Here is a 26,239-nt window from a genome sequence, read left to right on the forward strand (position 1 = left end):
CACAAACTGACTGTTGAATAATCTGTTCTAGGACCTTCCCTGGTATTGATGTCAAACTCACCAGTCAGTAGTTAACCCTTTCCCCCCTTTTGAAGATGGGGACAACATTTGCCTGCCTCCAGTCTGTAGGGACCTACCTGTTCTCCAAGAATTCTCTTCTCAATTCTCACCTCATCTGTAAGCTCCTTATGCAGCCACACCGGTTTCCTTAGATGCTTCCCACTTTTATTTCTTGTTGGTATTGCCTGCTTTTGGGCTTTCAATATTTCTCCTTTTAGAAACTCCCATCCTTCTTAGACTCCCTTCTCTTTGATATTTCTGACCATGGGATCACACCCAGTAGCTCATTAAGCTTTTTGAAATCACTGTTGCTCTAAACTTTTCCTTTGGGGTGGAGGGTAGTAGAATGGGTATACTTCCTTGCTTTACACAAAATTAACAACACCTGTAGTTTGCCCCTTAACAATAGACTTAGGTCAGGATGGTGAAAATGTCCTTGCTGTGCTGTAGTAAATTAACCTTTGTAAAAGGCAGTGGTGGCCACCAACCTGGATGGCTTTAAAAGAAGATTAGGGCAGTTTATAACAATTAAAATACAATATTGATATTAAAACACAATGCTATATTATATTAAAAACAGTTTCCAACAACTTAACATTTCAAAAATAAGATGGACCCTAAAATATATTTCAACCTTAGAAATCCTGATTGGAGAGAATGGGAGATTACACACACACACACACACACACACACACACACGACCAATGCAAACAGCAGGAATTGGGACTGAAGTGGGGCAAAGTGTTAAAGCCAACTATCTACATCAGGACCCCAGTCCAGATCAGGACTCCTGCTCCTGCAACTCTGCAACATGCTTTGGAAAAGTGAGCTGCTAGGCTTGTTGCCTAACAGCTCACTAGGCTAGTTGTTGTGATTGTGAGATTTTGTGGGAATCTGCTTTCATCCGGCTGCATATCAAGGCCCCATGACCACCCTTTTTCCTAAAGTGCGAATAACTAGACAACACATGACATATTGGTTTTGGGGATCAAATGAGACTTTATTGGTTACAGATGTGAGGTTTGACCAAAGGCATTGTGGTAATCAATGGCTCATATGTCACTCCTGCTCGTCCACTGGGAGTGTTTCTAAAGGTGAAGCTGGTGAGTGGAGGGGGGGATTGCTCTATGACCTACGTCAAATCAGGGCGTCCCCCAAGCAGTCGCCATTGGAGGAGGAGTATGGCCCTAGTCCCCATCTGGGCATTGGACAGGAGCCACGCCTCGCAGCTCCTTTTAACAGGATACCCTTAGCCATGGAGGGGCAGGCGGATGCTACAACCTCCCTTCCAACCAAGATTAGGCATAACCAATGCATACCCACCTCTCAAAATTGTGGCGATCCTACTGTAGCTCGGTCTGTTAGAGCCTGCATCCTCGTACTATTCCGAGTAGATTCTTTGAAATTAATGGACAATACTTAATTTAAGAGTAGACAGGGGGTCTACTCTGAGTAGAACTTAGTTGGAAGCAACTCTAGGATTTATATCCTGCTTTTGTTGTGGTTGATCATAAGACTACAGAGCATGTGTAATCCAGACCTTGCCAGAGAGAGGTTTGTGTCCAGAATTTAGGGAAACTCACACTTCCTTAGTAAGGTTATGTATTGGGTCAACGTCTCATAAATAGCTTGGGACTTTCTAGCTTGTTTGAATTTCTCTCCTTTTTTTCTTTTGTTTCTTTCCTTCTTTTGAATATAAGACAAGGGAAACAAGCTGAAGTATTATCAAAGTGCATGTATCATGTGGCCAGTAGATACTTGAAGATGGCTATCATATCTCCTCTCAGCATAGCTGTCAACTTTTCCCATTTTTTAAGGGAAAGTCCCTTATTCCAAATAGGAGTCCTCACAAGAAAAGGGAAAAGTTGACAGCTATGCCTCTCAGTCTCCTCTTTTCCAGGCTACACATATGCAGCTCCTTCAACCATTCCTCATAAGGCTTAATTCCCACACCCCTAATCATCTTGATCGCCTTTCTCTGCACACGTTCCAGCTTGTCAATATCCTTCTTAAATTGTGGCACCGAGAACTGGACACAGTGCTCCAGGTGTGATCTCACCAAGCCCCCATGGGGTCCTATTTATGCTAGTCGTAAGAAGGAAAGCCATTTTATATATCTATAGAGCTTTCCTGTGGCACCAGATCAGAGATAAAAGTGACTGTAGATAATTTCTACATGCAACAGTGCAGAAAACTGCATTGTGATCTCTTTTGACACACCACAGTACAAAGGGATTACCTGTGTATCACAACTGCATTGCTAGAAATTCTCTGCAAATATACTGGATAACCCAATCTTATTCATCAGCTGGATGCATAGGTGAAGTGGAATGGGAGTGGATGAGCAGAAAAACATTCATCTGCACTGGCTGAAACAAAGAGGCATTCTTTCTGCTAGTTCAATAAGCAACCTTTGAGTGCAATCTTTCTCCTCCACCTTAAATCTATTGCAAAGCTACTGCACCGGAAAAAAAGAAAAAGAAAAAGAAAGAAAGAAAGAAAGGGGTGGAAAAAACTGGGGAGAATTGAACCACTTTGTTTCCATGGAGTTTATTTAACAGTGTGTGCCGATTACTCAAAGCGATATGGGCAGGACCTGGTGATGTAGCGATGCTCTAGAATTTTAACTTTTAAGGGGTTTACGATTCCAGTTTGCCTGCAGTACGAGATAATTTGTGGCCAGGAATCCTGCTTTATCGCTTTGTATAGTTTTAAAGTAGTTTAAAGCTTGAATAACATAAAATAACATAATATAATGTTATTTATCTTATTTCCCACGTGAAGAACTCCTGTAAACCTTGCAGTATTGAAACTCAGTGAACAAGGCATCTTAGACAAGCTGAAAAACAAATGGTGGTACGATAAGGGTGAATGTGGCGCCAAGGACTCGGGAAGTAAGGTCAGTCGCTGAAGGTCTTTTTGTACTGATTAGCAATCACATATATATTTATATATATATATATATATTTGACCCGCTGTTTTATTTTATACCAAAGTTATTCTCCAAAGTTAACTATTTACATTCTAAAGCATTGAGGAAAACACACCCCATCCCCGTCAAAAAAGAAAAAAAAAGGGCAGGGATTTTTATTTATTTTTTATTTTTAAGAGAACTCCATTTTTTAAAAAAACTCAGTAAAAATGACAGCCTTTTCCTTTTGCAGTATCAAAGGTGCTAGTTGTAAGTACATTTTTTTATATATATACTCAGGTTGACCCCTCCCTCAAAAAAATAACAATCTCAAACTGGTATCTCTACTTTAATATATACCTACAGAAGTTCCGTTTGAGTCCATGTATGATTTTTTTAGCCTCCAGTTTGCCTTTATTTTCCATAAATTTTCAAAGCTCATCGATTTTATTATGAAATTCCATAACTCTTTTCCATGCACAATGATGGTTTTTGAACAACAAATGCATGAGTGTTAAGGATGGATATTTTTCAGAGGACTTCACGTTAATGAGCATGACATATCCTTTTTTTAAAAAAGAAAGAAAGAAAGTCTGGAGGGGTTTATTTTTTAAATATATATATAATAGCGCACTATTTTATTGCTGGTTCATTCCATAAATCTTAGCCATTCAATTTTTTTTTTATGATTATTCATCAAACCATTTTGCTACTGTATTACTTACATTCCATACCAGAAACTTTTGCCACTGCGTACTTTGATTTCCCTTTTATGGTATGGCTTTCAGCTTGTCACAAGCTTCACACACAAATTATGTTGCTGGGGTGGTGGGTGTGGACCATCCCAGTGGGGACTTCTCCAGTGGAACTTCCATAAGTTTGAAATGGATACTCCAGATGTAGAAGTGACCCAGGGGGTTTCCATCCATAAACGCTTTTCCTTCTTGATTTGGGAGAAAACATTATGCTTACCTGCTGTGATGAAACATGGAGATGTATATATAATGGAACAATTTCAAAAGGAAAAAAGAACTGCAACACCCAACCAGTATTAAATACTGATTTGGATGCATTTCTAAGGCACCAAACAACAGCCTGGTGTCCAGTTCCCATTGCAAACAGATGAGAATTGAACACCTGCCTTTCGTTTGTGCCTTTGAAAAATTACTGTTATAATGACCATAATAAGAATTACTAGAAGTTTTTTTAGAGGGCTCCATTTTCTGGTCCTGCTGAAGTCAACTCATGAGTATTGATTCCAGCAGGGCTTGGAGATGGCTTCTTGTTAAGGTGAACTTTGGGCCGATGGATGTTTGAATGCACCATTGCAGGATCAGCCTCTTTGTAACTCAAACCTAAAACCAAAAAATCAGAAAGGATTCAAAATTTATTAAGACAGCCAAGCCCAGTCATCTAAAATGTGTTTGTTTTCCCCTGGCTGGAAGGAACTGATCTATTTTGGGATGTGGTTTTCATTGTTTGGTTTTGGGACATTTTTTTTTGGGGGGGTTCCAAATTCGAAAGACATTTTGCAACTGCTTAAAGATGTTTGGCAAGCTGAGGCTTAACCTGCAACTTTTTAAAGAGCCCGTTTCAAATTTCTGCCGTAAATTGGTCTGGAATCCAGATTGACATCAATTACTCAGGCTTTGCCTACATGAGAGAGCTGTGTTGGTTTTAGATGAAATTAGCTGTCAGACTGGAGCAAGCCCCTGTGTGTGGACTGCTTTTTTTTAATTAGAATGGCTTGTTGCCACTTTCTGCTTGCTGAGTTACATTTTGCAATTCTCATAATGGTGGAGGCTCATTTAGTCCTGCAACGTTAACAGCTGCTGATAGCTTAGTCACTGGTTGCAATGTGAGTCTTAGCTGGGAGGGGAACCCAGTCTAGCAAGCCCAAAAGCAATCTGTCCACACTGAGACTTTAACCAGTTTGACTCAATCTATTTGAATTCATATTCCAATGCACACCTGCACAGCCTTCTCGTGTTGACAAGCCTTCTGATTTTCTTTGTGTCACAGCTAAACCATAAGTATTCAAACAATTGAGAAACCATGTAGCAGGTAATCCAATTCAGCAGCAAAATGGTTATGATGGTGTCTCAAAACAGACAGAGAAATCATTAATATTATTTTTTCAAACAAAAGGCTTCCCCCATTGCCTTGATGGTGCACCTTAGAAAGTATAGATTGATTAATATTTTAAGCTGGGAGTTTTGTTTGTTTGTTCAATCCCAGAAACTCAAGTGAGAGTGCAGAGTTATTTAGCTCAGCCTGAAAGTAACTGACCAGCTTCATCAAACATAGCAACTGTTGCTACCAGATGTTAAAACAGCAAAAAAGTGATTCTTTTCCTCTACATTCTCCAATATCAACAGAATTAAAGGCCTTCCTTTAATTTTTTTTAAATGAAAAAGCAGTTTTTTTCTGAATTCACCGTGCTATGTTCTGCCCCGCTCCAGAGGGGGAAATGTTTAAAAGATCAATAGAAAGGCTCAGGTTAGCACAGTGATATTCACCATGAAGCTGTGTGTAGTCAGCTACAAAGTGAATACCACTGGTTAGGGAACTATCCATATTGTTACCAGATACTGTATAGTTAGTATCAAGTAGGGGGAGATAAAACATTATTTCCTGGATGTTCCTGCCTTAAGCCCTTTCATGTCATGGGACATTATTTGTGAGATGAATCTGGCAAGAGTGTTTTGGTTCAGCTGGTTACCTCTGAAATTGATGTAAAGATTTGGGTACAAAGAGTTCTAAGCTGCAAAATAGTGAGAGAGTGAGTTGTCTAAATGCACATTTAGGCCTTCAAAGCTAGACACCTCTAGAAAGATGTTGTCCTTCTGTCTCTTTCCTTCCCGCTGCAAAACTAACCAACTGGTTCATTTTTCTTAGGACAAGACAAGCGCTCTGAGCCTGAGCAATGTTGCTGGGGTTTTCTATATTCTTGTCGGAGGTCTCGGCCTTGCCATGATGGTGGCCTTGATAGAGTTCTGTTACAAGTCACGGGCCGAGTCCAAACGAATGAAACTCACAAAGAACACACAAAACTTTAAGCCTGCTCCTGCACCCAATACCCAGAATTATGCTACGTACAGAGAAGGCTACAACGTGTATGGAACAGAAAGTGTTAAGATCTAGTGGTATGGCTAAAGGTCCAGTAAGCAAATCAACTGGTTTAAGTTTTTGGTGTTCCCTGTGGTGATGTGTTGTTGGTGTTGTGTTCCCCAACGTGGAGTAACATCTCAGGATTATGCACATCAGAAATGGGACACAACACAGTTGATGCCTTTCCAACATGTGTTCTAGCAATGCCATGGGAACGGAAGTAGTAGTTGATTGGCAGAGCACCTGATTCACATGCAGGAAGTCCTAGGTTTGTCTCGGGCCCTCTGGCTGGGAAGGAACCATATCTGAAATCCTGAGAGGCCACTGAGAGACATACCCAGTGAGATTGGTCAACATTCCGACTCCGTATAAGGCAGCTTCCCCACCTTTAATTCCCAAACAATTATTGGATTAATTCTTAAACCATTTGCCATCCTGGATTTTCACTATGATGCCAGGACACTTTGAATGGCAGCTTCTAGGGCTCACCCAAGACTTGCCACCACTTGAAAGAGATACTCTAAATAAAAACAGCACACAAACCAGCGCATACTCCATGGAAAAATATCCCAAATTTATTAGCTGACATGACTGGATGCATTAACATTGCAGCCTCCAACAATCACCTTAGTGCACCAAAAATTAATTTTACAAATCACACACACACACACAAATATGAAACACACACAAATATAAAACAAGATCACATGTCATTAAAAAATCATAATAAACAATAAATTGAATTTTTTTGCCCTTAAGAGGGGCCCTTAAATTTGTCTCCTGAAGAAGCCGCCTCATTTATCCTCACTGGAAGGTCAGCCCTGAAAACTTTGGCACTGGGCGTCACAGGTCTTGCCAGGATATCATCATGCCCTCCAGCCTTACACATAGAGATGGACATCATTAATTATTCTTTCCTGACTTTCTTATGATCTTTTCCCCTTTCATTTATTAAAGTGAACTGTGGTGACTTCAGGTAAGTGCATTCTTGAGGTGTCTCCCCTGCTGCCAAAGCTGTGGGGGTGGGGTGGGGGTGAGGGGATAACACACTGATTTTCTACAATGATGTGATTTGTATAAGCAGCAAGGGTGAATGACAGGTGTGTATGTACATGGGAGTAGGAGTAGGGAATCTCCTGGTGAAGACAAGGGTAGAATTCCCATTTATTGCTTTCTAACAATGATTAAGGGCTTACCCACACTAACCCTTCCTTCATGCTTTCCTGGCACAGTCCAACACTTTAAAGCTCTGTGTTCGAGCACCCTTGTTTCTTTCTTTCTTTTTGGCTCCAGAGCTTTGCTCCCTGAAAAAACACACTTTCAAAAGCTCAATCAGAGCAAACGACAATCTGCAGAAAACCATTTGTGGACCATTGCCTGGAATGAGTGGGGCAATAAGTGGATAAGCCCTAACTCCTATCTCTACTGCATTTGAAAGCAGTGGCGTAGCGTGGGTTGTCAGCACCCGGGGCAAGGCAAGTAATTTGCGCCCCCTAACCTGTGGATTTGCGCCCCTAACCCTAACCCCCAGATGTTGCGCCTGGTGTGGCCGGCCCCCCCTGCACCCCCTATGCTACACCACTGTTTGAAAGGTCACACTAATGTGCTATAGCATTAGCAATCATCATTTCTCTAGCTATAAGTCATAGCATAGATAAAATGGCATTCAGAATTCAGCTACAAATTCGTCTCTCTATTTTCTGCCAGTGCAAGCAAGGAAGAATGCAAGGTGACATAATTTTCCTTGTCTGATAGCAGAAAGCAAACAGGCTCACTTGATGTAACATAAATTCCTCCATGGCTAAACTCAGTCCCACCCCCACCCCACACACAGAGAGATATTTATATACAAGGTAATATAATGACAACATCCTCTGTAGCTGTTCCAAAAGTAATTTCTCACAACGGCCATCCGGGAAGGCAAAGGTCATAACATTAACTCTTAATTCAGTAAGGCAATTCTATTTGGAGCTGAGGTTATTACTCCAAATAAGTAGATACAGCCTTGATAATTTCAAAGAAAGGTTAACTAGCATATCAGTAAAGCGGGTGGTGCTGTGGATTAAACCACAGAGCCTTGGACTCGCCAATCAGAAGGTCGGTGGTTTGAATCCCTGTGACGCGGTGAGCTCCTGTTGCTCGGTTCTTGCTCCTGCCAACCTAGCAGTTCGAAAGCACATCAAAGTGCAAGTAGATAAATAGGTACCGCTCCGGCGGGCAGGTAAACAGCGTTTCTGTGCGCTGCTCTGGTTTGCCAGAAGTGGCTTGGTCATGCTGACCACATGACCCGGAAGCTGTATGCTGGCTCCCTCGGCCAATAAAGCGAGATGAGCACCGGAACCCCAGAGTCGGCCATGAGAGTAATAGGCTATGAGTTATGCTCAGTAGTAGGACATCTGCTTTGCATGCAGAAAGTCCCAAGGTCACTCTGGCATCTTCAGATAAAACTGGGAGAGGCCCTTGTTTGAAACCCTGGAGAGCTATTGCCTATTAGTATAGGCAATGCTAATATAGATGGATTAATGGCCTGATTCAGAGTCAGGCAGCTTCCTATGTTCCTTAAATCCACTTTGCAAACTCATCTGCAAACCTTGAAGACAGCTACATATATGGGATTCACATGCTACATTCCATGAGTTCATTATTTGTGTACCTGTATACACACTTAGAATCATAGAATTGTACAGTTGGAAGGGATCCTGAGGATCATGTAGTCCAACCCTGTGCAATGCAGGAGTTTCAACTTGATCATGCAAGACAGATAGCTATCCAACCTTTGCTTAAAAACCTCCAAGGAAGGAGAGTCCACCCCAGGAGGTCTGTTCCACTATTGAGCAGTTCTTACTGTCAAAGTTCTTCCTGATAATGAGTTGGAATTTCCCTATTTGTTGATTAAAGCCATTGGTTCGGGACCAAGGCTCCAGAACAGGAGAAAACAAGCTTGCTCCATCTCCCATGTAACAGCCTTTTAGATATTTGAAGATGGCTATCATCTCTCCTCTCAGTCTCCCCTTTTCCATGCTAAACATAGTCAGCTCCTTCAAGCGCTCCTAGTAAGGCTTAGTTTCCAGACCCTTGATCATCTTGGCTGCCCTCCTCTGCACACATTCCTGCTTGTCCTTCTTAAATTGTGGTGCCCAGAATTGGACACAGTATTCCAGGTGTGGTCTGACCAAGGCAGAATTGAATGGTACTATTACTTTCCTTCATCTGGACACTGTACTTTTGCTGCAGCCTAGAATAGCATTAGGTTTTTTAGTCTGTGTCCCTGTGTGTTCAAGGGTTGAGCTGTACTCATCAGCAAAGACTCTCCTCCCTGAAAGAGAGGGGAGGGGTTGTGGTCAGGAGCCCGAGCACCGCCCAGCAGGGGGCGTGGCCCCCTGCCTGCAGCTCACCTGGCTGGCGCTCACGCCCCCCCCGGTGGCCACCCAACCAGGTGCCGCAGAGGGGGCGTGTTCAGCAGCCTTTTGCTGCAGCAACAGCCTCTCCCTGGCCTCATTCCTCCTCGTCGCCCCATCACGAGTCACCCACCCTCCACTCCCTTTTAGTTAGGGCTTAGGTCATTGGCCTTGCTATGGACCTTAGGTTGGTCGCCCTGGTTGCCCAGGGGGCCTGGTAGGAGTTTTTCCATTTGGCATTAGGCTTTTTGGTTTTTTCGCCTACCTCGTAGCAATCGTCACAACTTTTGTGGTATTGGTGGGTAGGTTAGGCATTGGAATAATGTGCTGTGGTGTGTCGAAGTGCTAGGTGTGGCCATCGCCTATGCCTTCAATTTTTAGGGGTATTCCGTTAAAGGAATCTGGGGATCGTGTATTCCGTCCGATGCCTGCTTGGAGGGAGGCCATGGCACGACCCTCGGTGACAGCAGGGGTGAGCATATAGTTGGATTAGCATCAACAGGCTCCACCTACTGGTGAATAACCCACTTGTTTCGATCCAATGCCTAAGCCAATACCTTTTCATTGCTGTAATCAATAAAGTTGGGGCCTTTTCCAGCCCATCAACCTTATATCACGTGTCCTTGTGTCTTCATTTCACTTTGCGGGGGTCGGGTCTTCGAACCACAAGTGTACATTCTTTCACTCAAACACTTGTTCATGTGTAGAGACAGCTTGCACCTGTGTTCAGTGTAATGTGTGAACAAGTCCTCTGTTTAGTTGGATTTTGTGGTGCTATGTATTTTTCAGTATAATGCTTGAGTAACTAATGTTCAGATCATTTCTTCCCTCATCCCTGGTTTTCACCTATGCCTTTGTGATAACCTCCCTCTCATGGGACACAGCTGAGATAGTTGCATTCTCATTGCAGATCCCGCACTTATGATGGCATGCAAAGGAAGGAGCTACCAAGATCCCAGCAACTTCAGTGATCCTGACCACCTGAGCCAATTTTACTCCCTCCCAGATGTTGGGTCTGACACATTATTGATGATGGTGCAATGAACTCTTCATAGGAATTTTATTTTTTCCTTCAGTGCCTTACAGGAAATTCTTAAGACTCAAAAACAATGCAAACCATCAAAAAATAGTCTTGCTTTGCTTGAAAACAAAACTACTACTACTACTACTACTACTACTACTACTACTACAAGAAGAACACAGATTGATAAGAAGATGATATTCTCATACACGGAAAGAGAAAGAGAGAAAAGTATTCTTGTATTCTTGTAAAACTAATTTTAACAAAAGTTCAACAGAAGCCATTCTTTGATACCACTGCACAGTATATATGGACGTTAATTCTTTTGAAAAGAGACAAAAGGTTTTCAAGTGCCCCCTTTTATCAAAATATTAAGCTGTTCTTAATATTATGCCTCAGAATACCACTGCTTATATTCTTAGGGCAGCCTGTTAACCTAACTCTGTGATTTCCTGCAACAATGTGTTGCTTTGTTCCTTCCTTTGTGATGGTAAGGATCCTCTTTTGCCATTTCCGCTCTAGATCCTGCCTCACATTTTAAGAAAATGCATATATCTGCTCCAACAAGTGAATGTAACATACATACAAAAAAAAAAATAATGATGAAAATATATGGAGGGGGGGAGGAGGTGTGTCAACCAATCGAAATAAAACATCATGGAGGCTCATGCATCAATTTGTCAAGGAAGGACCTGGTGTATCTTACAAAGGAAAGTTTTCAAGAAGGAAAACACAAGAGGACAGGCTAGAAATGCACCCATGTCCTCTATCATCTGCAAGTGCATTCTTATTTTTATTATTAAAACAAAAATAAATAGCATCACTAGTTTTGAGAAGAATTCATTCCATTCCATTTCCTGCCACATTTCACGTTTCTGTGCGATATATCTTTTGGATGTTTATTGCTGGCACCGTTGCCCCTTCTCCATTCAGCATTTAATATCAAATGATTATAAGTGAGAGGACTGAAGAATACAGTTGTCCCCCATAACGCAGTTTCAGAATCTCCATCTTTTCTTTTCTTTTTCCTTTTCCTTTTGTAATAGTTAGGATAATAATGATGATGATGATTTTTTTAAAAGAAAAAAAACTAGCACTGCGCTCAGACGATGCTTCGTGGATCAGCCTCGCTTTGTAAAAAACTAAAATTAAAAACATAACACAGGATGGTACCTCAAAAGAGACCAGCTGGTCTGACTCGTAACAAAATGCTCTAGCATTACTATTGCTGGTAGTTATTATATTCTCAGCTGCTGCCAATCATAATTTCATGGCTACTTTTTTTCTTTCCTTTCTGAAAAATACTTAGGGTTCATCTTCAGTTTTCCTAACAGATATAACACATTCCAGTATATACAGCTTAAGATACGGACTGCATTTATTGCCTTACAGCTTTTTCAGATGTAGGATGTGCTCCACCATAGAGTCTAGCAGAAGTCGACAACATTGGAAGAGCTCAGGGGCAGAGCGTGTGGCTTGAGTTAGAGAAGATACCAGGTCCAATTCCTGGAATCTCTAAATGTAAAAGACCTCAGGTAACAGGGTGAAGGAAGACCTCTGAGTCTGGAATCTTGGGGAGATTTTTGCTCCTTAGAGTAGACATCCTTCCCAAGGTGGACCAATGGTCTGACTCATTATGAAGCAGCATCATATGTTCATAAGCTGCATCTTTAAACAAAAACAAAAAACAAAAAACCCATTGTCATTTACCAGATAGACAAAATACAAGTTAAAGGAGTCATCTACATACTAATTACCTCTAATTATGACAATATGTGCAACTGGTAGTTCAGCAAGGGTTTCATTTCACTGATAACATACTGGATATTAAACAAAATTTTAAGAAATATTATGAATAATATATTTTTTCTTTAAAATCAAAAAAGGAAAAAATGTTTGAAAGAGGTCACTGAATATATTTGATAGCTCATTAGAACAAGGCATATAAAGGTCACTGATGGTATATTTGATAGTTCATTAAATCAAGGGATATACTATAGGACTGGGGGGGGATACGTTTTCACAAATGTAGCATAAAAAAAAATCATCAGAGAAAATTCTCCCATAGAATAAGCTGCTGCTCATGTTTTTACAGAGGTTCTGGCTTTCATGGCCACCAAGCCAGGATCCACCATAAGGAAATGGGTGGGGAAGAGGCTGGCCAATTCCATTGTTGTTTCTTGCTCCCTTATTCAAGGAAGCATTTGCATTGTGTGGCTGGCAATTTCTCCTCCATTACCAGAGGCTGACGTACACTCAGTGGCTGAAGAAATTACCTTGGGATGTAATGAGGGGTCTGTGGTTATGTTTTACTGTGTCATTGGCTATATTGGCTTCCTGGCCATTGCCAGCTTAACTGTAGCTTTCCTTGCCAGAAAGTTACCCGACACTTTCAACGAAGCCAAGTTTATCACTTTTAGCATGCTGGTGTTTTTGTAGTGTTTGATTATCATTTATCCCAACGTACTTGAGCATTAAGGGGAAATATATGGTAGCTGTGGAGATCTCTATGGAGATCTTTTCTAGTTTAGCCTCCAGTACTGGGTTGTTGGGCTGCATCTTTTCTCCCAAATGTTACATTATTCTGTTGAAGCCTGAATTGAACAATAGAGAGCAGCTAATAAAAAGGAAAGATGTAAGAATCAAATGACTGTGTCTTCTCCTACACAGTTACAGATAGGTAGCCGTGTTGGTCTGCCATAGTCAAAATAAAAAAAATTCCTTCCAGTAGCACCTTAAAGACCAACTAAGTTAGTTCTTGGTATGAGCTTTCGTGTGCATGCACACTTCTTCAGATACTACTTCTTCAGATACTATATACCTACTTGTATTGGTATCTGAAGAAGAGTGCATGCACACGAAAGCTCATACCAAGAACTAACTTAGTTGGTCTTTAAGGTGCTACTGGAAGAAATTTTTTTATTTCTTCTCCTACAGTTAGTGATCTCCAGATAGGCTGTATATAAATTGCCTCTCCATTTCCTAAGAAGGTTGTTGTGTGTTCATAGTTGTTGCCACTGAATATAGCTTTATAAAAATAAAACACAGGTGAATTTTAATGAGAACTTTTTTTTTTTTTTTTTACTTAGGAAAATCTCTGACTGATATGGAAATGTGGAGAACTGTATTTAATATTGGGGGAAATGAGAAGTTGGAGTGTGTTGAGTACGATTCTAGCTCTGGATTGGAAGCTAGAGCTCTCGATGATTGAATTCCATCTCCTCTTCCCTCACCCTGTCCCTACCCCACCATTCTCTTTACATGGTGTAGATAATAACTGCAACACTTCGGAGGCATTCTGTCTGGCTTTAGAGATACTGCTTTTTAGTTCCACATCAGCACAATTCACTATGAACTAATTGAGGTGCACCTGGTGGTGTGGTTTGTAGCTGCCTTGATGCAACCTGGATTCAGCATAATTGGGTTACAAATTGCCTGATTTGGTTCAAGAATCAGACAAATCAATTATTCAGCCCTAATCACACAATGAAAGATACTGAAAATAGTTTCTTGGCTGTCACGAATGCCATGTAGCTATGAACATGAATTCAGCACAAATATTGAAGCCTTTGACATCAACCAGTGTAAGGCATTAATCTGAGTGAAATGGGTCAGCTACAGCAATAAACACATATTATCAAGCTCATTGATATTATCAGTTCATTAGCCAACCTAAAACGCCGAACTGCTTTTTTCGCAATCTTCTCAGTTACAGATTCTTCTATATTGGCAAAAACTATCACTGTGGTTCTGGCTTTCATGGACAAGAAGCCAGGAAGCACAGTCAGAAAATGGGTGGGGAAAACACTGTCCAACTTCATTGTGCTTTGCTCCTCATTCATCCAAATAGGCATTTGTGCTGTGTGGTTAGCAACCTCCCCTCCATTCCCACATATGGACATGCACTCAGTGACTGAATAAATTGTATTAGTGTGCGACGAGGGGTCTTCCACCATGTTTTACTGTGTCCTGGGCTATAGGAGCTTGCTAGTCATTGCTAGCTTTACTGTGGCTTTTCTTGCCAGGAAATTACCTGACAGTTTCAGCGAAGCCAAATTATCACTTTCAGTATGCCTGTGTTTTGCAGTGTTTGGGTATCCTTTGTTGCAGCCTACTTGAGCTCCAAGGGGAAGTACATGGTGGCTGTGGAGATTTTCTCTATTTTAGCCTCCAGTAGTGGTCTTCTGGATTGCATCTTTTCTCCCAAATGTTATATTATTATGTTGAGGCCTGAGCTAATCACAAGGGAGCAGTTAATTAGGAAAAGTCAATGAAGTATTTAGTAGCTAATTTATGTAGTCGTTTAAACACTTTTCCAGTTGCAATGGGTTTTTTAAAAATCTATATAGATCTGAGAAGATCCCTGGGTAGAGTGATGATCCTTTGTGAGGGGAGAGTGGTATGACAATGACTACCTTTTCTGTTACCATAAAGCACCAATGCTGCAGCAAGCAAAGGCTCCAGCAGCTCAGTCAGCTGCTTGTGGCTGGAAAGCCAGACAGGATGTTTGTGACTGTTGCCATGGAAACAAAGGGGCAGTCCATTCTGTACTGAGCACCGGATGTTAGCTCAGTGTGTGTGTCATATGACCTGTACTGGAAGTACATGTGAGGAGTTTCTTCTTGCTGTTGTCGAGTGCAGACATGTTTCTCTGTACTGATATGAGAGACAGAAATAAAAGATGTGAATAGTTTTCTGTCTGCTTCTTTCCCCTCTCTGGGGGACACCAAAGGGGGAGAGACGATGAACGGTGTGTTCCTCTCACACATCTGAGATGAATCGCCGGGACCTCGCCTGCTTATCAGCAGAGTGGAGACGCGGGGAGGTCGACAGGAATATCTGCCGGTGCCTACGCTGTGGCACATTCCTCTGACCCAGGCAGAATTCCAACAGTGGCAGCCTTCGGATGGTTGCTGTCCATCGGACATCTGGATGAGAGGCTGGTGAATTGTCCTCCTCTGCTCCATGGAAGCCTGATTTGAGAGGCTGATTCTCTGCAGCCAGAAGCTGACCAGAAGAAGCTGACAGCCAAGCCGATGCTCAAGGTATGAGACTTTTAAGGGCTTAAAAGTGTGAATGCAGAATGATTCATTCTCTGCTTCACGGAGAGTGTGTGTGGGAAAGCAGCTCCAACTAAGAAGAGGCCTGCATACCAGGCATTTTTGTGGTTTCCTGTCCGAGGAAAGGAATGCGCTGTTGCTAGGCAACGTCCTTCAGAAGGCTGTGCCTCAGAGAGGAGAAATGGAAAGTTACTCGAGAGGGCTGGACAGTCAGACTATGCTTCAGAGAGGCGAAAACAAAGTTTGTTATGACTAGGTCCTCACGAACTGCTGGAAGGGACTTTCCAACGCAGCCAGTGTCAGAGTTGCCAGGTGTCAAGAGTGTAAACAAGCCAGCTATTGGATTTTAGAGGCTTGTGTTTTAGAGTCAAGGCAAGGACTCAAAATGGATGCCAAGAAGGGGGGAGGCTTGCCTTCTCCACCCCTCCTGACCTATGACAATTATTCATCTTGGTCTGTAAAGATGAAGGCCCTGCTGCAGAATCAGAGACTGTTTGGGGTGATTGAGAATCCCATCCCAGCAGCACCAACGCGTGCTTGGGAGTCACAGAATATGAAGGCTAGGACTGCTATAATTCTGTGTGTCTCAGATGAGCAGCTTGTGCATATACAGCATTTGGAATTTGCGCAAGAGGTTTGGAACACGCTGCGTACAACGCATCAGAGAGATGCTGGTTCTTCAGCGTTGCTGTATTTTGAGAAGTTGACCAATCTGAGATTAGCGCCTGATGGAGATGTTCAAGCGCACCTGACAGAGATGAAGTTCCTGCGTCAACAGATGGTCGAACGCAATTTCCGTCTACAGGAGGAAGTGTTTTGCTTCATGATGATAAACAGCCTTAATCGCACCTACAAGGTTGTTGCCAGTCAGCTTGGTTCTCTACCTGCTCAGGATCTGACCGCGGAAAGAGTGTCTGCCGTCGTCCTGAACGAACACGACAGACTTGCTGCACTGGAAGTGAAGGACAGAGGGAGGCAAGAACAGAGTTCAAATCTTCCCACTGCTAATGCTACTGGAGAGCATGCCATAGCATTGAGTGCCGTCCGATGCTATAATTGTGGACAGACTGGGCATCTACAGCGGAACTGTAAGAAGCCACGACAGTCAAAAGGAGCCAAGAACAGCTCTACGAAGCCTGAGGCGTCAAGCAAAAGCTGTACCAAGTGCCAGATGAAACCTGCAAAGGCTATGATGGCGAAAGGAACCACGCCAGATGTTGGGAACGCATTCACAATCGATACCGGCACCACGAAGCATCTCTGCCCACACAGAGAACTGTTTTCGACGTTGAAGAAGCAAAGCTTCACTGTGAAACAAGCCAACGGTCAAGAACTGGAAGCGACCGGAATTGGAACTGTGTATCTTGAGAGTCTGAACTTGACTATAAGCGATGTTTACCTGGTTCCAGAACTGAAATTTAGTATGCTGAGTGCTTCGCAGATTGCAAAGAAGGGACTAAAACTGTACTATGATGCTAAAAGATGCAAGATCTACAAAGATGGAGAACTGTTTCTTACTGCCAAAGAGAAAGTTGGACTGTATTTGTTGACTTTTGATCAAAGTGATTACATGAAATGTAATACTTCTGATTCTAACGAAATTTCTCTTGCAGGTGTGACCAGTGTGAACACCAAGAAGGTGGCCAAGAGGGTCCACAGAGCTTTTCAGCGGATGTATGCTGATGTGATTGGTCCTTTAGAACCATCTAGAGGCGGTGCAAAATATTACCTTGTGTGTGTTGATTGTTACACTAATTATTCTTGGGTTTATTTGATGAAGAAACCGCAGGAAACTTTAGAAAAGTTTCAAGAATTTTGTGACAAGGTTAAATGTATGCATGATACTAACATTGATTGTCTTTTCACAGATGACAAGCCAGTTTTTCTTTTACAGGATTTCCAGAGGTTCCTGGATGGAAAAGGGATAAGGCACAAACTTGCTACTTCCGAAGAAGCATGGAAGAAATGTGTCTGTGTTAGGGTGAACAAAGAATTGCAAAAGGGGATGCATGCGCAATTGCTGAGTTCACATTTGCCACATGGTTATTGGGCCGAATCTTTAGCGTCCTATCTTCATGTGTGGTTGAGAAAAGTCTCAACAGAGTTGGGATGTTCTCCTTTTGAGAAGCTGTTTAATAGAAAACCTTCTGTTGCCTATTTTAAGGTTTTCGGGTCTCATGTGAGAACAGAAGCTCCAAGTGGGGTAAAGAATGCCAGAGGCATCTTTGTGGGTTATGAAAAAGGTCTCTACAGAGTAATTTTGTCTGAATCTGGTCAGGTGATTCTCACAAAATTCCTAGAGAGTGCTCCTGAACGGGAGAGAGTGATTGTTCACACTTTTTCCACAGATGATTCTGATGATGATGATGATGAGTTTGATCTTATTGAGTTCAGTGGTACTGATGATGATGACACTGATAGCTCAGACAGCTCAGTTGTCACAGTCATTGAGAGGAAATCTCAAATAATGACCAGACCCTCAGAAAAGGAGGATGAACCACTGATTAAGCTTAGTACTGGTTCTCCAGAGAGTTCAAAGGCTGAACCAGAAAGCAGAGAAGAGCAGCAGCTCTTACGAAGGTCTGAGAGAGCAACGAAGGGTGTACCACCCAAGAGGTATTCAAAGGAGTTTGCTAACCTAGCATATGTTGCTGTTGTAAACGACCAAGGACAGATTGAAGCTGTGTCTGAGTCAGAGACAAAGGCACAACAGAGAGTTGTTAACCAAAGTAATGTGAAGTCAAACAACCAGAGAGGTACATTGGTTAAACCAGTGGCGGGTAGTTCCAAGGGTGGAACTGGAACAACAGGGGAATGTTATAAGTATAACAACTGTTTGTTTTCTTCTCTGGATGACGCTTTGCTCGCAGCACGCATTGATACTTTAGGGGGAGTATGTTACCATAAAGCACCAATGCTGCAGCAAGCAAAGGCTCCAGCAGCTCAGTCAGCTGCTTGTGGCTGGAAAGCCAGACAGGATGTTTGTGACTGTTGCCATGGAAACAAAGGGGCAGTCCATTCTGTACTGAGCACCGGATGTTAGCTCAGTGTGTGTGTCATATGACCTGTACTGGAAGTACATGTGAGGAGTTTCTTCTTGCTGTTGTCGAGTGCAGACATGTTTCTCTGTACTGATATGAGAGACAGAAATAAAAGATGTGAATAGTTTTCTGTCTGCTTCTTTCCCCTCTCTGGGGGACACCAAAGGGGAGAGACGATGAACGGTGTGTTCCTCTCACACATCTGAGATGAATCGCCGGGACCTCGCCTGCTTATCAGCAGAGTGGAGACGCGGGGAGGTCGACAGGAATATCTGCCGGTGCCTACGCTGTGGCACATTCCTCTGACCCAGGCAGAATTCCAACATTTTCCCTGGTGCATCACTTCTCATATAATGGATGTGTGGGTGCAGTGATCCATTTCTTAATGTCATTGGCATCCTTCTGTCTAGGGAGACAATGGAGTGCACCTCGGGGGGGGGGTGAAGTCAAACTATGCTGTTTTTGCTGCATTAGCAGCACTGAAGTGATCATTTGGGGCACAAGCATGGGCAGTGTATATGGAGTTGCATGCCAAGGCTCTGGGCCCCACAGTTGCCTTTGATAATAAAAACATGGATATGAGTATTTAAGTTGGGGGGGGGGGCAAGACCACAACTTTATTGGTTACAGATGTAAGAGGTTTGGCTCAGGCATTGGGTGAATCCAAGGTATATCTTGACTCCCGCCCATCTGCAGGGAGTCCAACTAAGGGTAAACCACAAGTAGGGGGAACCCTATCACGTATATAAAATAAGGGCACCCCGAGGGGTCCCCAATGGGGTCGTGGCATGGCCCAGCCCACATCTGGGCACTGGACAGAATCCACACCCCTGGATCCCTTTAACAGCATATCATTGATGAGGAGGGGCAGATGGAGGCTACAACCTCACCTCCATCCAAACAAAAGCTTACCCAATCCCTAACCTTACAAAGTTGTGATGATTGCTACCAGGCAGGTGAAAACCAAATGGCCAATTTGCCAAGTGAAGAAAACTCCTACCTGGCCCCAACAATAATGCGGCCAACAGATGTCCATACCAAGGTCATATATGAAGAAAGCATAAAAAGAATGTGGGTGCATAGGGAGACCCAGCAAAAGGAGGCCACACCTACTACCAGAGCTGATTGGCCAGCAAGACCTTGCTGGGTGTAGCCCTGCCCAGTGCTGGTGACATGACCAGGGTGATGCAAGCAAGGGGCGTCAATCTCCGCCCCGTGCCGGATCACTATCAGGTCCTGGATGCCTGACCGCAATGCCGCCCACCAGAAAAGGTGGTGCCAAGGTCACAAGCCCACCCTCCACCACTTGGAATATGTTTGGTACCAGCTTGGCTGTAGGAGCTGCCAGAATGATGCATACAAGATGCCATCCACTCTGGATTTGTGTGGGGTTTGCTGCTTAGCATTTTCTTCTCCCAAATATGTCCTGCAAGGCAGTGGAGGTTTGGGATCAGTTTTCAATCTCCTAGATGGACTACTTTCCCAAGTTGACGAGCCCCATCTGCCCATGCCATAATATTATTCTTAAGTTATACTGAAACATGCTCTACACAGAGCTGTCCTTGAGGAGTATTTTGAAAAATAAAACAGTCAAGACTCTTCTTCCCTGGCATGTGCTTTATGAACCATCTATGATTCTATGATTCTATGTCATACTCCGTATCCAGTTTGTTCCCTATCACAACTCAGGTTTTTAATTCTTATGAAAAACCTCTTCCTTCTCTACGAGCCTGCACAAAATTTACTATCATCTTGAGATATCATGTTGTATATCCCTCCTCCAAGGGAGACAAGGTTCATGAAAACTTGGGACAGCACCTTTTTCTGCTGTAGTTACCAAATTATGAATCTCCAAATTTATTAATTCAAGTGATAAGATTTACATATTATTACTATCCTTATTATAATTATTATTATTAGTAGTAGTATGTGTCAGTCATGTTAACTTGCCCTGGGCAAACCAATGTAACTTATAAGCAAACAGGACACCACTTTTACGTGTAATATAATTTTTTATATATTGCCCCTTAATGAGTCATTGTAAAAACTGAATGTGGGACTACATGTAGGTCAGTAGTACTGTTGCTTGGGAAGCAGGTGAGCCAAGAATGAGTACCCTTGCTATTGACAACTTTAATAGCAAATGGCTATTTTGATGTTTCTTGCAGTATGGGTATTCTCAATTAATAAAGAAATTATATATTTCTTCTGTAAATTAAAAAGAGACTTGCTCATATCTGTCACAGAATAAACTAAAAGTCATTATATATGTTTGTGTGTTTTCTTCAAAATATAAAACCTATCTTCCATATTACTAATCATAACATTAGAAGAAACCCACAATGCTATCTTTTTATAATTCCCCAGTCTACAGATTGCCAAAATATCCATGAAATTATGACAGAAGACGGTGAATTAAATTCAGTATGGACCACAAAAAACCACATTGACCTACATATCTGATCTGCAACACTTTAATTAAAAAGAAGTGTATTTTGCTCCTCTGTTCTGATAGAAGGTAGGGTGCATATGCAATGAAATGTGGGCATGTCGTAGGGGGCATAGGAGAGGTCAAGCTACATTGAGCAGTTTTTAATGCATTATGGATTTTTGAAGCATTATATACTGAAACCTTTCATTGGCACAATAGGAGGTACTGGCAGACAGACGGGCATGCAAGGACATAATATTGTTGAACCCAGATGTGGACAATAATGGATTAGATGGACCAAAGGCCTGAAGAAAACTCAAATATTTCTCATCCCCCACTCCCAGCATAAGTTATTTAATTTTGCTAGTATAATTTTCTTATTATTGTTCTGTACTGTCCAACTAATAGGGAGAAAACGCTTCCTTTTGGACATGACAATCATGCAATTTGAGTCCCCTGCAATTATTCAGTGAACTGCAATTATTGGCACTGTTTTCAAAATCCACTCAAGAGTTAGACTAGCCTAGTCAATAACAAAACGGGGGGGGGGGATTCTGAGACTGATGGAATAAAGGGAAGGTAAAGGTAAAGGTACCCCTGCCCGTACAGGCCAGTCGTGTCCGACTCTAGGGTTGCGCGCCCATCTCGCTTAAGAGGCCGGGGGCCAGCGCTGTCCAGAGACACTTCCGGGTCACGTGGCCAATGTGACGAAGCTGCAGCTGGCGAGCCAGCACCAGTGCAGCACACGGAAACACCGTTTACCTTCCCGCTATAAAGCTGTCCCTATTTATCTACTTGCACTTAAGAGTGCTTTCAAACTGCTAGGTGGGCAGGAGCTGGGACTGAATGACGGGAGCTCACCCCGCCGCGGGGATTCAAACCGCCGACCATACGATCGGCAAGTCCTAGGCACTGAGGTTTTACCCACAGCAACTCTCATACAATTCTGAATAGAAATACAGTGTTCCATCACATTTTAAATTTCAGTAAGTAGGAATCAGGGACACATGTTGTTCTGCTGCTAAGAAACATTAATCATACTTTTACTTCTGCAGAAAAGGTAATCTAGATTAAAATTGGGGGCTTTTTACTCGGAATGGCTGCATCGGTGGTGTTACAGCTGATGATTCTCCTCATAGTGGGCAATAGTCCTTTTGCTAAATGTAGAATCCAGGATCCCTACCATATCCTTCACAAATATTTTCAACCAGGAGACATAATATTTGGAGCTATTTGTTCTCAGAGTCTCATCCTTTCCAGTCCAAAAGACTTCATACATAAACCTCCACAGATGCTATCTGAAGAGCCTGTGTAAGAAATGCTTTTACCCTCTTTAGTATTTTGAATAAACATTCACAAACCTTTTATTGATAATTATTACTTAAATAGTTTGAGGATCTATACAATTGTGTAACATGCAGAAAACAGCATTTTTAGAGAAATCAAAGACTGGAACTGAGGGAAGTTGGGGGTGGGGGTGGGTGGGTTCTGTGGGGGGAGGGAGGAAAAGGGGGGAAATATGGATGATATGTTTCTAGATAGTATGTTTTGTTTTAATTTTGAATATAAAATTAATTTTTAAAAAAGAAATGTAATAGATGATATTAATGGTAGGCAGTCAGTAATAAGTACACAGTACTAGGTTATAGCAACATTGTGGTGAATAGTAATAATGAAATATGTGCACAGCACAGTAGAAATATTTTTATAAAATGTGGAAAATGCATGTAACACTAAATGCAAATATCTTTGCAGGATAGTGACAAAGAATTACCAGCACATCCTGGCCTTGGTGTTTGCGGTAAAGGAGCTAAATAAAAATCTCAAGCTCCTACCAAATGTGACACTGGGATTCAACATTTATGACATCTATTCCAGTGCTGAATTGACCTATCATGCCACAATGAAACTGCTTTCCACAAGGAATATATTTATCCCCAACTACAAATGTGACATCCAGGAAAATCTGATTTCCATCATTGGGGCACTGCATTCAGAAACATCTCACCAGATAGCAAATGTTTTGAGTATCTTCAAGATTCCTCAGGTAGAGTGCTTGTGTGATTCATGAATCTACATTTTATGCCATTTTCTTTATTTTCAGATGTGTCATAACCATTCAAAGACAGCAATGGATATAAACAAATATGTTTCATCATTTCATTGAACATGTTATTCAGAGAAATCAAAATAATGTTTATCTTTATTACATAGTGAATAGAAACCTTTCCTTATATGAGCTTTAGTAATATTGTTATCAACACATCTGAGGAGATCAGGTCATGTACACGTGATTTTTTCATTTGATGATTCAGATGGGCTTAGAATTCTTTATGTCTTTTAATTTTTCTACTGTTCATGTTGAGGGCTGTTTATACGTTATTGGACTGTTATCCTTCTTTTGCATTGGACTACATACTTCTCCTCTACAATCTGTAAGAAGGAACTATATTGTTTGATGAGTGACATGAATCTATGGCAGCTTAGTACCACAACTTTCCCTGTGGTAAGATAATAATTCTGCCTACTTCTCTCCAAATTGACCTTTAGCTTAGAATTCTTTATGTCTTTTAATTTTTCTACTGTTCATGTTGAGGGCTGTTTATACGTTATTGGACTGTTATCCTTCTTTTGCATTGGACTACATACTTCTCCTCTACAATCTGTAAGAAGGAACTATATTGTTTGATGAGTGACATGAATCTATGGCAGCTTAGTACCACAACTTTCCCTGTGGTAAGATAATAATTCTGCCTACTTCTCTCCAAATTGACCTTTAGCTTTTGTATGGTTCTATGTCTTGGAGGACACTTCAAACTGAATTCCTTTCCTCCTATCGAATGGTCCCAGATGATATCCTCCAGTACTTGGGGATTCTACAGTTACTCATTCACTTCAAATGGATATGGTTTGGATTCATTGCTGATGACAATGATAAGGTAGAAATGTTTCTGCAACACATGCTTCCCTTATTTTCCCAGAAGGGCATCTGTTTAGCCTTTGTAGAAACATGCCCTTCAAGTTTTAGTTTTGATGAAGATGATGAGAATGGAGAAGTAATGAAAAAAGGGATTGAAACCTACAACAGAGTCATGAGCAGCACATCCAATGCATTGGTGTTCTATGGAGAAGCAGATTCCATAATCTTTTTGAGATGGGTACTATTTCTACCAGAGTTGGATGACACAATACGAAAGCCAAAAGGTAGGATCTGGATTCTAACAGCTCAGATGGAGTTAAAATCATTTGTCCACCAACGGCATTGGGATATCCAAGTCCTCCATGGTGCTCTATCTTTCGCAATCCACTCCAAAGAGGTTCAAGGGTTCAAGGAATTTCTTCAGGGCAGAAACCCTTCCAGTACAACAGAAGATGGTTTTATCAGAGATTTCTGGGAACAGGCATTTGGCTGTGTATTCCCAAGCTCTGCTTTGGATGATGTGGTGGGTGATATTTGTACTGGAGATGAGAGTCTGGAGAACCTTCCTGGGCCTTTTTTTGAAATGAGCATGACTGGTCACAGTTACAGTATCTATAATGCTGTCTATGCAGTGGCCCATGCTTTACATGCCTTGCTTTCATCCAGATCCAAATATACAACAATAGCAGAAGAAGAAAGAAGGGAACTTCAGAATATTGTACCATGGCAGGTAAGGCCTGTGAGAAATATTCAAACATAAATGGTGTTGTCATTAATAACATTTCACTGCTGATATATTACATTATTTAATACAGGTAACATCATATAGAGAAAGAGGAGTTTCAGTGTGACTTGTGACATCCTCATACTCAAGTTGGGGCAAACCCCAGCTCCCCCTCAGAAGACGATTCTGTTGATTTGTCATGGTGGGCGTGGGTGGGTTGGCCTATGTGAGAAGATTGGCCAACTCAGGCCACTAGAGGGAGAAACACTCTAGTCTTCTCTTTGGAGTGCCTTCCCTCCCTCCCTCCTTCCCTGTGCAGTATGGACTTTGCTAACTGCCCATTTGGGAGCTGAGTAGGAATTTTGCAGGAGCTCCGAATTGTCCTGGGGGCTCCCCTTATTCATCTACTTCAAGCTGTTGAGAGCAACTTGCATGGAGTGGCAATGAGTTTTGATTGGTTTAATTAGCTGATAGGCTGCCAGTAAAGACAAGTGAAGAGATGGTAAGGCAGTATTGGGTTAAGGGTTCTCTTTGGCCACTTTACACTGCCTTGTTTGGGATCACTGGGAGAAGGGGGCTTTGCATGTGTGTTAGAGTGAATGCTGAGCTGTTGGGGCTGTTGGGCACTTGTTAACTTTAAATATTCGATGCTCTCAAAGCAAGGAGGTCCCTTGTTCCAAGACCACAGGTTTCAATTAGAAACATGCCAGAGAGAGAGAGAGGGAGGGAAGGAGGGAGGGAGGGAGGGAGGGAGGGAGGGAGGGAGGGAGGGAGGGACATGGCTTCTCCCATCTTAGTGACTTCGCTACCTGAACTATATTTTGATTAGTATAATTATGTGTGTTGGCTTGCAGATCTTCTAAGATGTTATATTGAATAAATATAATGTTTTTTCCACGACAGTATGGAAACCTTTTCTCTGGTGTTGATAAGGTCCAGGATAAAAAAACAACAACCCAATGCATTCCACAATGACAGACTATTATATCTCAGAGATAATGGTTCAAGTTCCTTTTGTTAAGCACCTGTGTTTTCTTTTTCAATCTAGATCCACCACTTTCTGAAACAAGTCTCATTTAACAACACTGCTGGGGATGTGGTTTCTTTTGATCAAAATAGAGTATTAATAGGTGGATTTGATATTGTAAACTGGGTCACATTCCCAAACCAATCTTTTGTTCGAGTAAAAGTTGGAAAGATGGATCCTGAAACCCCAATTCCAGAGCAAGAATTCACTGTTAATGAAGATGCTATTGTGTGGCACAGCTGGTTTAACCAGGTAGGACGTAGAAACAGCAGTTTGTGCAGTTTCCTTACAGAGGCACTGGGCTCATCCACACTTCTTTTTTGTGTCATGCTTTCGAGGCACAGGTCCGGGATTTTGAAATCCATGTCTGAGTGGTTTGGTTTTTGTTTTTATAAAAAAAAATCATTTTTGTCTCACTGCTTTCCCTGAGGAAACCCACTGGAAAATAAAATAAAATAATCACTGTTAGTAATGCATATTTTTAAACAAACTGGGCATCCTTTTCTGAAGATCTTCCTCTATTCATAATAAAAAT

General features: G+C 42.0%; 1 long non-coding RNA gene across 1 annotated transcript; it reads left to right on the top strand.

Annotated features, from left to right (window-relative positions):
• Window positions 1-2,812: 2,812 nt before the first annotated feature.
• On the top strand, window positions 2,813-10,634 carry LOC309517043. The gene is made up of 3 exons (XR_014213128.1): window positions 2,813-2,959; window positions 5,870-6,117; window positions 10,391-10,634. It is a non-coding gene; the product is annotated as an uncharacterized lncRNA (long non-coding RNA).
• The last annotated feature ends 15,605 nt before the right edge of the window (window positions 10,635-26,239 follow it).

The sequence above is a fragment of the Podarcis vaucheri genome (genome assembly GCF_965113315.1).
Source record: "Podarcis vaucheri genome assembly, chromosome: 13".
Taxonomy (NCBI): Eukaryota; Metazoa; Chordata; class Lepidosauria; order Squamata; family Lacertidae; genus Podarcis; species Podarcis vaucheri.